The sequence below is a fragment of the Mustela erminea genome, chromosome 5 (assembly GCF_009829155.1).
Source record: "Mustela erminea isolate mMusErm1 chromosome 5, mMusErm1.Pri, whole genome shotgun sequence".
In the NCBI taxonomy this organism is placed as follows: Eukaryota; Metazoa; Chordata; class Mammalia; order Carnivora; family Mustelidae; genus Mustela; species Mustela erminea.
In genome coordinates, this window is record NC_045618.1 from 53,843,916 (window position 1) to 53,857,674 (window position 13,759).

The 13,759-nt window shown below is 44.1% G+C and overlaps 1 pseudogene; it reads left to right on the plus strand.

Moving 5' to 3' along the window:
• The first annotated feature begins 12,537 nt into the window (after positions 1 to 12,537).
• LOC116591973 lies at positions 12,538 to 13,335 on the plus strand (annotated as a pseudogene).
• Positions 13,336 to 13,759: the final 424 nt, after the last annotated feature.

The window sequence follows — 13,759 nt, forward strand, 5'->3', positions numbered from 1 at the left end:
AGCCACCCAATGCCCGCCAAATTCTCACGACTTTCTGTCCTAGTCAAAATTTCATGAGAACTGGGCAAAAACCCTGGTGAACTCGCTTCATGCGCCATATGTCTACAGTGCCACCCCCTGGGCTTGGCCCGGGATCCTGAGTTGTCGCAGCTCGAACCCTGGCAGAAAGTCCACCATGAGCCAGGTGCAGGTGAGGCCATCACCTCCTGCTGCTCAGCCTCCAGGGGTACCCTCCTTGGCACTGGCAGATGGGGCGTGCCATGCCCCTTGGCCCAGGCCCTAACCCTCCCCTGGTTTTTCATTCTTCTTTTTTCTGGAGTCCTGTCCCTCAAGCCCTCCAACTGGGCAACCCTGAGTCCCACACCATGAGTCTACCTGCCATCCAGGCTGAAACGGTGTCTTTTGGAGCTGGAGAAAAGCTTCAGAGTGAGAGAAACCTCCATAACCCCACTGAGGTCATCCCCAACCTTTGGCGCCACAGCGGGCTGAAACATCGGAGGCTTACGCCCAGCCACAACCCCTCACTTAACTCTGCTATGGGAAATATCCTCTGGGAAGTGCCCCTCAGTGGGCATCTTCATCTCAGTCTGTTGTCTGGATGGCCCAGATATGCACTGAGCAAGAAATTGCTATAGCCCACAGGGGAGAGGGCAGTCCGAATTGCCACCCAATGCCAGCCAATTCTCATGATATTGATTTGGGCAGAAAGCTGGTGAGCATTGGTGGGAAATCCCCTGGAGAATTCACTTCCTGCAGCGTATATTTGCAGTGACACTGGCTTTATCTAGAGTCAGGTCCTTAGAGGTCTCGGCAGGAACTCTGCAAGAAAGCCCTCTATGAGCCAGGTGATGCGAGTCCATTGCCTCCTGCTACTGAGCATCTGTGTGACTGCCTTGGTCTCAGCAGATCTGGCCTACCATGCTCCTAGGCTCTAAATAAACCCTAGTTTCAGTTTTCAGGCTTCTATTCCAAGGCTCCTGACCCCAACACCATGTGGATAATGGAGGTCTGAGTTACACCCTATGACTCCACATGCCACATAGTAGGAAATCATGCCATTTGGAGCTGTGTCAAGCCCTCAAAGGGGATGAAACCTGCATGCACCCATAAAGCTATCCTGACCATCGCAGCCCCCCTGGCCATAAAACCATATACTTGTGATGCCAGAAATCTGCCCCCAATTCAGCCCTGAAGACAGCCCACCTCAGATCCAGCAAATATTCCCTGCAGTGACCCAAGGCCCTAACACTAACCCTACTTTGGGTTTTCAGGCTTCCATTCCAAGGGACCTGGCCCCTAGGCCCCCAGATTAAGGACCCCTGAGTGAGACCTCAGGCATCTGTCCTCTACAAAGATGGAAACCATGCCCTTTGGAGCTACACTGAACCCTCAGAGGAGGAGAAACATGCATGTCCCCCTAAAGCCATCCATACCATTGGTGGCCCCCTGGGGACAAACCCTGATTCTTCAGGGTGGCCAGATGAATGTCCTAAACTTAGCCTCAATGGAAGCCAATTTCAGTGCTGTCAAATCCAGCCTGCCATGTCCCTAGGCCCTAACCCTAACCCTAGGTGGGGTGTATAGTATTCCATACCCTGAGGCCTGGCCCACAAACCCACCAGATTCACCCTGGCATGCCCCGGCCTCCTAGGGCAAAGTGGTGCCATTGGGAGCTGCGCGGATTCCTCAGAGCTGGGAAACCTGAATGCCCCCTGAAGCCACCCCCAGCATTTTTGACCCCCCCTGGACTCAAACCTGGAATCCGACCCCCTGCCTTGTGCCCACCCTCAACTCATCCCACCAGGGAGCCCACCTCAGCACTGGCAGATCGGGTCTGCCATGCCCTAGGCCCTTACCATAACCCTTGTTTGGGTTTTCAGGCTTCCATCCAAAGAGACTTGGTCCCCCAGATTAAGGACTACTGAGCAACACCACAGGACCCCACCCACCACGTGGAAGGACATCTTGTGGTTTGGCACTGCACTGAACCCTTGGATGGGGAGAAACATGCAAGCCCTCCTAAAGCCACCCCCACCATGAGAGGCCCCCATAGCCATAAAACCAGATTCTGCTGTGCGTCTGGAAGCATGCCCTGGACTCAGTCCTGAGGGGAGCCCACATCAGCACTGGCACATTGGGCCTGCCATGCCCTTAGGCTCTAACACTAACCCTAAGTGGGGTGTATAGGCTTCCATGCCCAGAGGCCTGTTCCCCAAGCCTGCTGATGGAACATCTCTGAGACTCATGCTGGCATAGATTAAAAGCACTTCAGTAACACCCCAGGACTGTGCCCCACACACATGAGGAAACCGTGCCCTTTGGAGATCTGCAGAACCCACAGACTGGGAAAAACCTGCACACCATTCTGAGGACACCCCCAGCTTCTGTAGCTTCCCTGGACACAAACTCGGAGTCTGACATGATGCCTGATGCCCACTCTGACATCAGCCTACTGGGGAGCCCACCTCAGCACCAGCAGATCAAGCCTGCCATGCCTGGAGGCCCTTACCATAACTCTAGTTTCTGTTTTCAGGCTCCCATCCTAAGAGACCTGGTCCCAATTCCCCAGATTAAGGACACCCCTGCAAGAACCCAAGAATCTGATTACCATGCGGGGGGCAAACTGTGCCGTTTGGAGCTCCACAGTGCCCTCAGAGAGAAAGAAACCTGCACACCCTCTAAACCACCCCTACCATCAGTGGTCCCCCTGGCCAGAACCCCCAATTCTACTGCACTGCAGGATGTATTCCCTCAATTCAACCCCGAGGGGAGCCCGCATCAGCACCGGCAGATCAGAGCTGCCATTCCCCAAGGCCATAACCGTAACCCTAAGTTGTGTTTTCAGGCTTCCTTCTACAGGGGCCTGTTCCCACAAGCCCTCTGGGTTGGGAACCCTGGAGTCACACTGTAGGAGTCTGCCTGCCCCCCATCAGGAAACCAGTCTGTTTGGAGCTGCATGGAACCCTCAGAGCCGGGGATAACTGAGTGTCCCCATGAGTACTCCCCCACGTTCTGCAGTGCCCTGGAGCCTGATGCGCCGCCTGACCCCCATCTTCAACTCAGCTCCTCGGGGAACCCACCTCTGGACCAGCATGTTAGGCCTGCCAGACCCCTAGCTCAGCTCTCCACAGGGACCCCTGTCAGCTCTAGGCAGACCTGGAACTCTCCTGCCTGCCACAAAGTTCTGGGATCCCCTCTTCTCACTTTACACTGGCCCAAGGCTTTCATGAGAAGTGGGGAAGTCTATCTCCTGAATGCTTAACACCTCCTTTCCTCTTTTCCCATATTTCTCTCCACTTACCTTTGTACGTGGGCAAACTGGAAGGAACATATCCATGGAACACGGACATGCTCTGACATCTGAATCTTTCCTGGAAGCTTTCTGAGGGCTCCTTATGCAAACACAAACTAGTGTATCCTACCACAGTGTGTTTGAAAATATTCATCAACAGAACAGGAGAGCAAAAATTACTCCACTTTTACCTCACTCTTCATAAAGTAGAACATGGTCTTTCCTTCCTTGACTTCAGTTCCAATCTGTTTCCATGCAGTGTTCATTCTTTTGCTTCAGGGGTAGGATTTCGTGATTCCTCACCTGCATAGTATACCCAGAACCCATCACAACAAGTACCCTCCCTAATAGCTGTCACACATTTAACCCTTCCCCTCCACCCCTGCCCTCTAGAAACCCTTGGATTGTGCTCTAAGTTTAAGTCTGTTTCCTAATTCACCTATCTTTCTCCCCTCACTATGTTCATCTGCTTTCGTTCTGAAATTCCATAGAAGTAAAATTATAGGCTATTGGTCTTTTCTTACTGATTTTGCTGAGCTAAAGCCACTTTAGATCCATCCACATCCTTGCAAATGGTAAGATTTCATTCTTTCTGAACCTGGCTCCTATTCCATTAAGAAGATGTGGGAGATTATATATCTATGTTCATATATACATATATACACTCATCAGTGAATGGACATTGGGACTCCCTCCATCATTTCGTTATGGTTGATAATGCTGGTGTCAATATCACAGAGCTTGTATCCCATTGAATGTACATTTTTGTGTCCTTTAGGGAAATACCTAGGAGGGAAACTGTTGGATCCTAGGGTTGTTCCGTTCTTAGCTTTTGGAGGAACCACCCTGCTCTTTTCCAGAGTGGCTGCAACAACCCACATGCCCACCGACAGTGCAGGAGGGTTCCGCTGGTAGCAGAACATTCCCTGCCAGCAATTTCCTAAGGAGGAAATGCCCTGGGAAGCCATCAGAATACCTCTATCCAGGGGAATTCCCAAAGACTCTCTTTCTGACTTCACCATCCATGAAACTGCAGAGAAAGGATGACATGTCCAACTCTCTAGATGGTCCACTGGGTGAAAGTAGAAAGTCAAGATTCCCTTTTCAATCATACAAGTCTCCTTGGAATCCTTTTGAATGTTCCCTCTGCCCTCATCAGAACTCGTTGGATAAAAAAGACGAATCCATTAGGATACATCACCTTGAACAAAGAAGAAGCCATCATCCTAGCCTCTGTCTGACCACAGCCACTTCACTCTAGATGCTGGCCATTCCACCACAGCCTAGTGGTGGTCATTCACTTCCTTCTAAAGCCAGCCAATGCCCTTGTCCTTTTTGGAGAAGCAAATAGACTGTTCCAAACAAACACTCAACTTCTTGGTTCCAAAGGCACCATATGTCGGGTTTGGTTCCCCCTGGCTCCAGACCCCCACCGGGAGGACTCTCCTGAACCATCCTGACAGCACATTCCCATCAAACCTGGGACAATGGAGCACAGTGCTGAGTGGGAGCCTGGCTCCAGCGGTTTTTAACACCACTCTTGAGCCTGGGGAAACAGAGAGTCTTCAGTTCAACACTCTGTCCTGTAAAAACAAGCTGCAATGCCTTACGTTTCAGAGTCTCTCACCCAGCACCTCCCCACTGCTCTCAGAGCCAGCAGGCTGCTCTGACTCCGCCTTTGGTGTTATTTCCACAGCAGCTCGCCACTGCCTCCGGTGGTGGCAAGCAGCATTGCCATGCCTACCGTGCTCTCTTGCACCACAGTTCACCACTCCCCCCAGTGGCATGAATTGGCACTGCCAGGTGTTCACAGACTCCTAATGCAGCTCACAAACCCTCCACAGGTCTAAAGCCACACTGGCACTGTCCCTCCAGATTGGGGACTTCTGGGCCACACCCCACGAGTCCACCTGCCACCCAGGAAGAAACTGTGCCATTTGAAGCTATGTACAACCACAGGAATGGAACAACCCGCATGCCTCCCCCAACCTCACAAACTCACAGCCTGACCCTTGTGCTCAACTCATCCCCCAGGGCTCTCACCTCAGCGCCGGCAGATTGGGCCTGGATACCCCTAAGCCCTAACCCAAACCCTAGTTGGTGTTTTCAGGCTTCCATGCCCAGAGACCTGGCCAACAAGCCCTCCAGACTGGGAACCCCTTGGCCACACCTAAGGACTCTGCCTGACATCCAGGAGGAAACCCTTTGGTTCGGAGCTGCCCAGAACACTCAGATCTCAAGAGACACGCATGCATTTCTGAGGCCACCCTCACCGCAGACCGAACGACAAAGAAACCAAGGGCCCTGTGTGCCACTTGAACCCCATTCTCCATTCAGCCAATCAGGGAACCTGCCTCAGTCCTGCGGATTAGGTCTGCCAGGCCCCTAGGCCCTAACCTTAACCTGATGTTGGCTTTCAAGGTTTCTATCCTCAGAAAACTAGCCCCCAATCCCTCCAGATTGGGGACACCTGAGCCTCACCCCAGGACTCTGGCTGCCACCAAGGAGGAAATCATGCCCATCGGGGCTACACAAAACATGTAGAGCAGGAGAAACATGCATGCTCCTCAAGAACTACACCAACCATCACCGGCCCCCGGTAATAAAGCTGGATTCTGCCTCAGTGCTGGACAAATGCTCTCAACTCAGCCCTGAGGGGAGCCCACCTCAGCTCTGGCAGATCAGGCCTGCAATGACCCTAGGCGCTGTACCTAAACTGAGTTGGGTTTTCAGATGTCTTTCCCCAGAGCCCTGACCCTCAAGCCCTCCAAGTGTTGAGCCCTGAGTCACATGCCATGAGTCCACCTGCCACCCAGGAGGAAAAAGTGCTTTTCAGAGCTGCAGAAAAGCCTTAGAGTGAGAGACCAACCCCAACCTTCCGCTCCACAGCAGCCGAAAAGTCGGAGGCTGACGGCAGGCCACCACCCCTCCCTCAACTCTGCTCTGGGAAAGCTCTCCTGCATAGTGGCCGGGGGGGGGGGGGGGGGACAGGGTCATCTTGGAGCATTTTCTGGATGTCCACAGCATGCACCGAGCAAGAAATTGCTCTAGGCCACGGGAGACAGTGTGGTCCAAAGGGCCGCCCAATATCTACCCATGTTGATGTCAATTTGGGCAGAAAGCTGGTGAGAATTGATCGGAAAATGCCCAGCGAACTCCCTTTGTGCACCACATTTCTGCAGAGCTGCCCCCTGGGCCTGGCCCAGGATCCCGAGTAGTCGCATCTTGAACCCTGCCAGAAAGCCCTCCATGAGTCAGGTGCAGGTGAGGTCAATGCCTCCTGCTACTCAGCCTCCTGGGGTACCCTCCCTGGCACTGGCAGATGGGGCCTGCCATGCTCGTAGACCCAGGCCCTAACCCTTCTCTACTTTTTCAGTCTTCCTTTTCCAGGGTCCTGTTCCTTGAGCCCTCCAACTGGGGAGCCCTAAGTCACAGGCCATGAGTCCACCTGCCACCCAGGAAGAAATGGTGTCTTTTGAAGCTGCAGAAAACCCCCAGAGCAAGAGAAACCTTCATGCCCCCATTGAGGCTATCCCCAAACTTCAGCACCACAGTGGCCCAGAAAGTCGGAGGCTGATGCCCGGCCACAACCCCTCCCTCAAATCTGCTCTGGGTAAGCTCCCCTGTTCAGGGGCCCTCGGGTGGGCAGCATTGTCTTGGAGCTTTTTCTGGATGGCCGTGACATGAACCGAGCAAGAAATCACTCTAGGCCATGGGGGACAGTTAACCTAAAATTCTCTAATTTGAAAAAAATACATCAGAGCACAGAATCACAGATCATTACATTAAACCGCTCTATTTCCCCTGGATCTCTTCTGCACGTTGAGATTATTTACCTTTGGGGAAACCAGAATACACAAAGTCATGGTTTCCATTAGAAGAAATTACAGACTTTACCCAGTCCTACCATCCAGTCCAGCTAACTGACTCCCTTCCAAATGGTAGGAACTATTTATAAATTTCTGTCTTAAGAAATGGTGGTGATTCAAAAGGGTGTGAATTGTGTGTCTCAATCCCTTGAAGCTCCTGCTGAGTGAGACCTGCTCCTGAGCAGGTACAAATAAACCTGCTCTCTAACTCCTCAGCGACTGATAACATTTTGTTCCCAAACCTTCTTTCTTCTTTATTTCAAGGTTCTTTTTGCTCATACTCTTTATTTGAATCATTTTTACTCATATAGCTTTATATATATTCTGGTCTCATTTTCACAATTCCAATTGTATTGTGAGGTGAACTTCTCTTCAAAGAGCCTGTATCTTTATTAAATTGACATGTAAAGGGGCTTCAATTTTTCATCCCTTTTTTTCCTCTATTAGATTCATGGAAATAAAACACTGTTTTGTTGGAAATTTCATTCCAACAGAGCAAGATCTGTCTTTGGAAAGCATGGAATAATCAAGTTTTTAAAAAACATTATCATTATTACAAAAACAATCTGAGGGTTTTGGAGGGATGGGGGGCAGGAGGTTGGGTAAGCCTGGTGGTGGGTACTATGGAGGGCATGTATTGCATGGAGCAATGGGTGTGGTGTATAAACAATGAATTCTGGAATACTGAAAAGAAATTTAAAAAAATAAATTTTTTAACCCCTCCCCACAAAAAAAAAATTTATTTTGTACTTCTATATACCACAACACACTCTATTGTTCTCCATGTATTAACTCCTTTACTCCTAACAACACCACCACAAGGTTAAGTGATATTATCATCCTTATTTTACAGATGAGAAAATTCAGGGACAGAGAAGTGAAGCAACTCGCCCAAGGATATGTAGTTCATAAATCAAGGAGTTGGAGATTCGAATCCAGGTAGTCTGTCTCCAGAATGTTTGCTTTTAGTTCCTACATAATACTGCTATTTATAAAATTGCTCCTATATCATTTTTCCTATTTCCTCCACTAATTTCAAATTTTCTTTGGAAATTAGAAAATCTATGAATTTCACTTATAATAAATATTGAAAATAAGAGTTCATATTTAGGAAAAAAATGAAATCACCAAAATCCCATAACCTAGAGACATTGTGGTAGAAAGTCTAAATATTTCCATATATAAATTAACATAACATGTAATGTTTTGTGTTTTATAATATTTTAACTTAATGACAAAGTATATACCTTTTCAGTTTCATTTATGCCAAGTTCTAAATTTGTTTCATTTTGTATTAAAATCTTATAAACATAGTTTAAGTATATATAAAAGTTCTCTTCCTTATACATGTAGCAAATAGCTTCTCATGGGCTATTATGATAACTGTCTCGTCCTTCTAAATTACTGAATTTTTCCAAACATATTGTGATGCTTTTCTGTTCAGCAATATTTCCATAGCACACAATACTACTACACTATAATTTGAGGAAAGTTCCAGATATCTGTAATGACATTTCATTTGACGCAAAAAATGAAGAGGAAAGTTTGTACTTTTGCTACTTTTACGTAGATTAGGATCTCCATGGGAATGTGGGTTGTTGAGGTCACTCTGTGAGGACATTGTCATGACTAGGAGGTCGCTGGTTTCCATTCTCCCAGCTGTGTGCAGGTATCAGTGAGCTTAATTTTCAAAGTCATTTAAAAATTTCCTCTCCACTAAATCTCCCAGAGGGGCTTTTAAGCCCCTGATTTTGATTACCATGTCTTCTTGAACTTCCAATTATGATATTAGTGAAGACTCTCATTTAATAGTGCCTACCTTGTGCCAGAAATTGTGCTAATTAGTGAAAGGCTCCTTTTCTCAAAGAAATCATAATTGATACTGAAGAACTAATATGCATAAGAAATTATACTTTATTATAAAGAAGGTATAGGGTACAACAGTAGTTCATAGACATTACTTGGGGTAGCCAAGATATACTTCAGAGTAGCTAGCATTTGATCTACATTTTGAAAGATAAAGAAAAAGGGAATTAACATTTCTGCCACATAGTTTTACATATATACTCTCAAATCTTCATAACATCTAGGGAAGTAAGTTAGACACCTCCCATTTTATGGACAAATAAATGCCATCAGCATAATTGGCTAGTGCACCCTAGTTTATATAGTTCACAAGTGGCAGACCCAGAATGGCAACCAAGTCTATTGGGCTTAAGAGCCAAAGATGGCTCCACACTGTAATGCAGGAATAATACACATGAAAGTATATGAAAGAATTGAGAAATGTGAAAAAAAAAACTATACTAATATGTTCAGTCCATAAAGATTCTTATGTGATATGCAATTGAATTTGAAATATCCTGGATGATAGAACCAAAGGCTTCATTTAAAAATATGACCAAATCTGATTTTTAGATAGATAAATCTGAAAGCAGAGTATGGAACAGACTACACTTCGCTAAGATTGGAGGCAGAGAGATCATTCAGAAATGAAAAATAAATAAATCTGAAATAAAACTGAAAGTGGAAATGAAGAGAAGGACACAAAACAGAAATATTCAGGAAGGAGGTACAATTTGCTATCTGACATATAAGGTGAAAGAGGAGAAAAGGTGCCTCAGAGATTCTTGGATTAAGCACCTGAAAGATAATAGTCATGATATTTCCTAAGACATTAAAAAGAGGATAACATCCTGAGCTCAGACTTGCGCAATTTAACTTTGAAGTGCTCAAGGGATGTCATTCATGTACTGAAGTACAGTCTTGGAAATATTATGCTAGAGTCCAGGAATAGAACTACAGATATAGAAATCCTTACAAGTGGAGAGTAGTTAAAACAACAAATCAAGTTTGAAATGAAAAAATATATATTTTATATCTCCTGAGTTACATGAGCACTCAAAAATATGTAGGGAAAAAAATCCATGCATCAGTGAAAAACACAAGAAGGAAGTTAGAGATATAGAAGAAAAATCAAGAGAACTTAGATATACAAATATTAAAAATGCATCCAGTTTCAAGTAGCATTGCCTTATTTACAGACTCTTAAAGTAAGTTTTTTTTTTTTTTCACATTACAAGCTATGAGAAGGTAGACCTTTGCTGACATCAAAGAACTTTTCACTGGATTATTTTTCTATCCATTCATAATATCATCTGTAACATGTAAATGCCCAAAGCTCATGGTTGCTGCATCTTTGGGCATCACATTAATATTGAATGCAGGGATAAGAGAGCCAGAAAAAGAGACTTCTCCATATTAATCTTTCCACTTTAATCTGGGAAAGAAAGCCTTCCACAAGAGACATTGTTATATATTTCATCAAAACAGCTACATGCCTCTCTTACACCAATCATGGCCAAGGTACATAGATTATCATATTTCATCCCAGGGCTAAGATAAGAACCTACGTTCTTCCAAAATTCAGAAATGTCCATCAAATATCTAATCAGATAGGTGTTCTCTTAGCACAAACTCTATGGAAAAGACTTTGGGATAGGCAGCCAATATGTACACAACAACCAATGGCAGAAGAAATTTCAAAAACAATTCAAGATCAATAGTACCAAATTTGGAGAACAAGTTTGTAAGACAAAGACTAAAAACTGATTATTCGATATGATATTTTTACATGTAGACTATTGTGTGCTGAATCCCTGGTGAGATCTTTAAAAGGATTTTCTGACATGCAATCTAGCTTGTTTGGGCTTGTTCAATAAATGGAATGTGTAAGATTAATAAATTCACCTGTGAAGGGTTTGAGAGAGAAAGAAAAATAAGAAGGCTGCCCTCCATCTCATCCCTAACAGATTTGATTTTTGAAGGAGAGATTCTATGTGTAACCCATCAAGGGAATTGAAAAGTTGAGATGACAGTAAAAAGTTGATGCATCTAAAACCTTCAGGAGAGCTAGAGTATTTTTGGAAGTGCTGGCCTTGATGAGCCCAGAGGGTTGGTTAGAAGAATATATTCTCAAGTCCTAGAACTCTTGATACACTACTGGTTTTGCCACCTCATCTTTCTGAGGCTCAGTTTCATTTATGAAATGGTGATAATAAAACTAAACCTATCTTATGAAGTCATTAGGAGGCTTGAAAATAATAATGTATCTAAAACAATGCCTTAAATATTGAAGACACTCAACTCTGTTTTCTGGGATCATTAGACTTGATTATTAAGTATTAATCATAACTATATTTACTAATCTTTACTCTGAGATATACAATATATTAGTTTAGTTTAATTTGTCATGAAGTAATCAGTTTAATAAAAGTGGTCATGAACCAAACATAATAATAATCATGTCGTGAACTGAATGTTAAAGTTATTGAGCCTGGGGTTGCCTGGGTGGCTCAATTGGTTAAGCATATGACTCTTTCGTTTCACATCAGGTCATGATCTCACGAGTGATGAGATCAAGCCCCAAGTCAGGCTCCAGGCTCACAAAGAGAAGTGAGTCTGCTTGAATATTCTCTCCCTCCACTCCCCTTCTCACTTGTTCTTCTTTCTCAAACAAATAAATAAATCTTCAAAAAAATTTAATGAGCCTGTGCACCTGAGTTCCATTTAAATTTAAAAAGAAAGTCAATTATCATATCATTTCACTTATTTGTGGAGCATAACAAATAACATGGAGGACATAGGGAGATGGAGAGGAGAAGGGACTTGAGGGAAATTGGAAGGGGAGGTGAACCGTGAGAGACTATGGACTCTGAAAAACAACCTTAGGGTTTTGAAAGGGCAGGAAATGAGAGGTTGGGGGAGCCAGGTGGTGGGTAATAAGGAGGACACCTATTGCATGGAGCACTGGGTGTGATGCAAAAACAATGACTTCTGTTACACTGAAAAGAAAAGAAGAAAAGCCCATGTAGGGAGTGATGGGATATGTTCAAGTACTTTTGTCATGGTGATCTCTCTAATTGCAGCGAAAAGGAAAAACCTAAGGGGCTAAGAAAAGTTCAGGTAAGAGGATATAAAATTAGTGTGGAAGTATTAATAAGGATGTGATGGAAAAGATAATAATCATAAGAGAACACATTTAGAGAAAAGGTCAGGTAAATGATCCAGAATCTTTGAGAAAAATTAAAATGAGTTTTAACTATGGGATTAAAATTAAAGGAATTAATTAAAATTAAAGGAATCCCTCTTGCTCTATTTGCAAAATTTAGTGTCACATTTTTTTCCTTCAAATACCCCCTCTATATAATGAATTTGTTGCTACCTTATTTTTTCCAAATCTTTCTTTTTCCTCTCTCAGTCAATAACATCTAACTTAATTAACAAAACAGGAAATCCATGTTGCTGACAGTGATACTTAGTCTTTTTCATTTTTATCCCCAGGTCACTTGAAAATCAGCTTTCCTGTCCCAGTCAATGGGTGGATTAAATGACTCTGTAGTTGTGTTACTGGCCCTTTCTTGCTGTTGGGAGAAAAAAACTTTTTCTCATCTTGTTATGTGCTTTGCTCTACTTAGCACTCATGTTGGAAAACATTTTTGTTCTGTTTTTGGTAATCTTTGATTCTCACCTACACTCTCCTAAGTCCTTCCTTCCTGGCCAGCCTGTCCCTCATTGATGTGGGTATTTCTTCCATCATAGTTCTCAAGACAATCAAAGAGCTTTTAAATGAATGCAAAGTAATTTCTTCCCAAAGCTGTATGACGCAGATATGCTTCATCTATAACATGGGAGGAGTGGAGATGGTGTTACTCGTAGCCATGGCATTTGACAGGTAAACAGCAATCTGTAAGCCTCTTCATTATCTTAACATCATGAATCCTAAAATGCTATGTCTCAATTTGCTTTCATTATAGTTTATTATAGTTATTTATAATATATTGAATTTAATTTATATTGAATAATGAATTTATAATATTCATTATAGTTTATTATAAGCCAAGTTTATTGTTGCTGCCAACAGTGGCTTCATGAACATGGATACCTTCTTGCTGCTAATCTTGTCCTATGTCTTCATTTTAGTCACCATCTAGAAATGTGCTTCAGGCTGTCGTGGTTCTATTTTTCACTCCATGCATGCTTCTTTACGTATGGCCTTTCCCCACATCATCAAGTGACAAATACCTGTTCATTATTGACTTTTCTATCACCTCTGTCTTGAATCCAGCCATCTATGCATTAAGGAACAAAGACATTAAAACAGCAATAAAATGATTGTGCAAAGAGAATCTCACTCCAGAATTTGTTGACCACATATATTTTTGGAGCTTTACAACTAAACATCCAACTGCATGGTGGCCCATCTCAACTTAGACCCCACCGATTTAACATATCCTGAACAAAGTCATCATCTGCCATCCTAAGCTTGCTATATAAAGTCTAAAAATAACCTGTAAATTTGTTGTAATGAATCACAAGCATCATTATACTGAATTGTTATGTATATATATATAGGTTCAATGACATTAAAAGAAAACCCAGAGATAAAAATCAAGAGGCGAGGAATTTATTTAGAAGGGACTGCTAGATGACACTGGTTCAAAAGTGAGGACATAAGTCAGAGAAAAGAAGGAAGGTAATAGAAGATGTATTAACTAGTATTAAGTAGCACCCTCCTACTGTGGACATTGGGGCACAA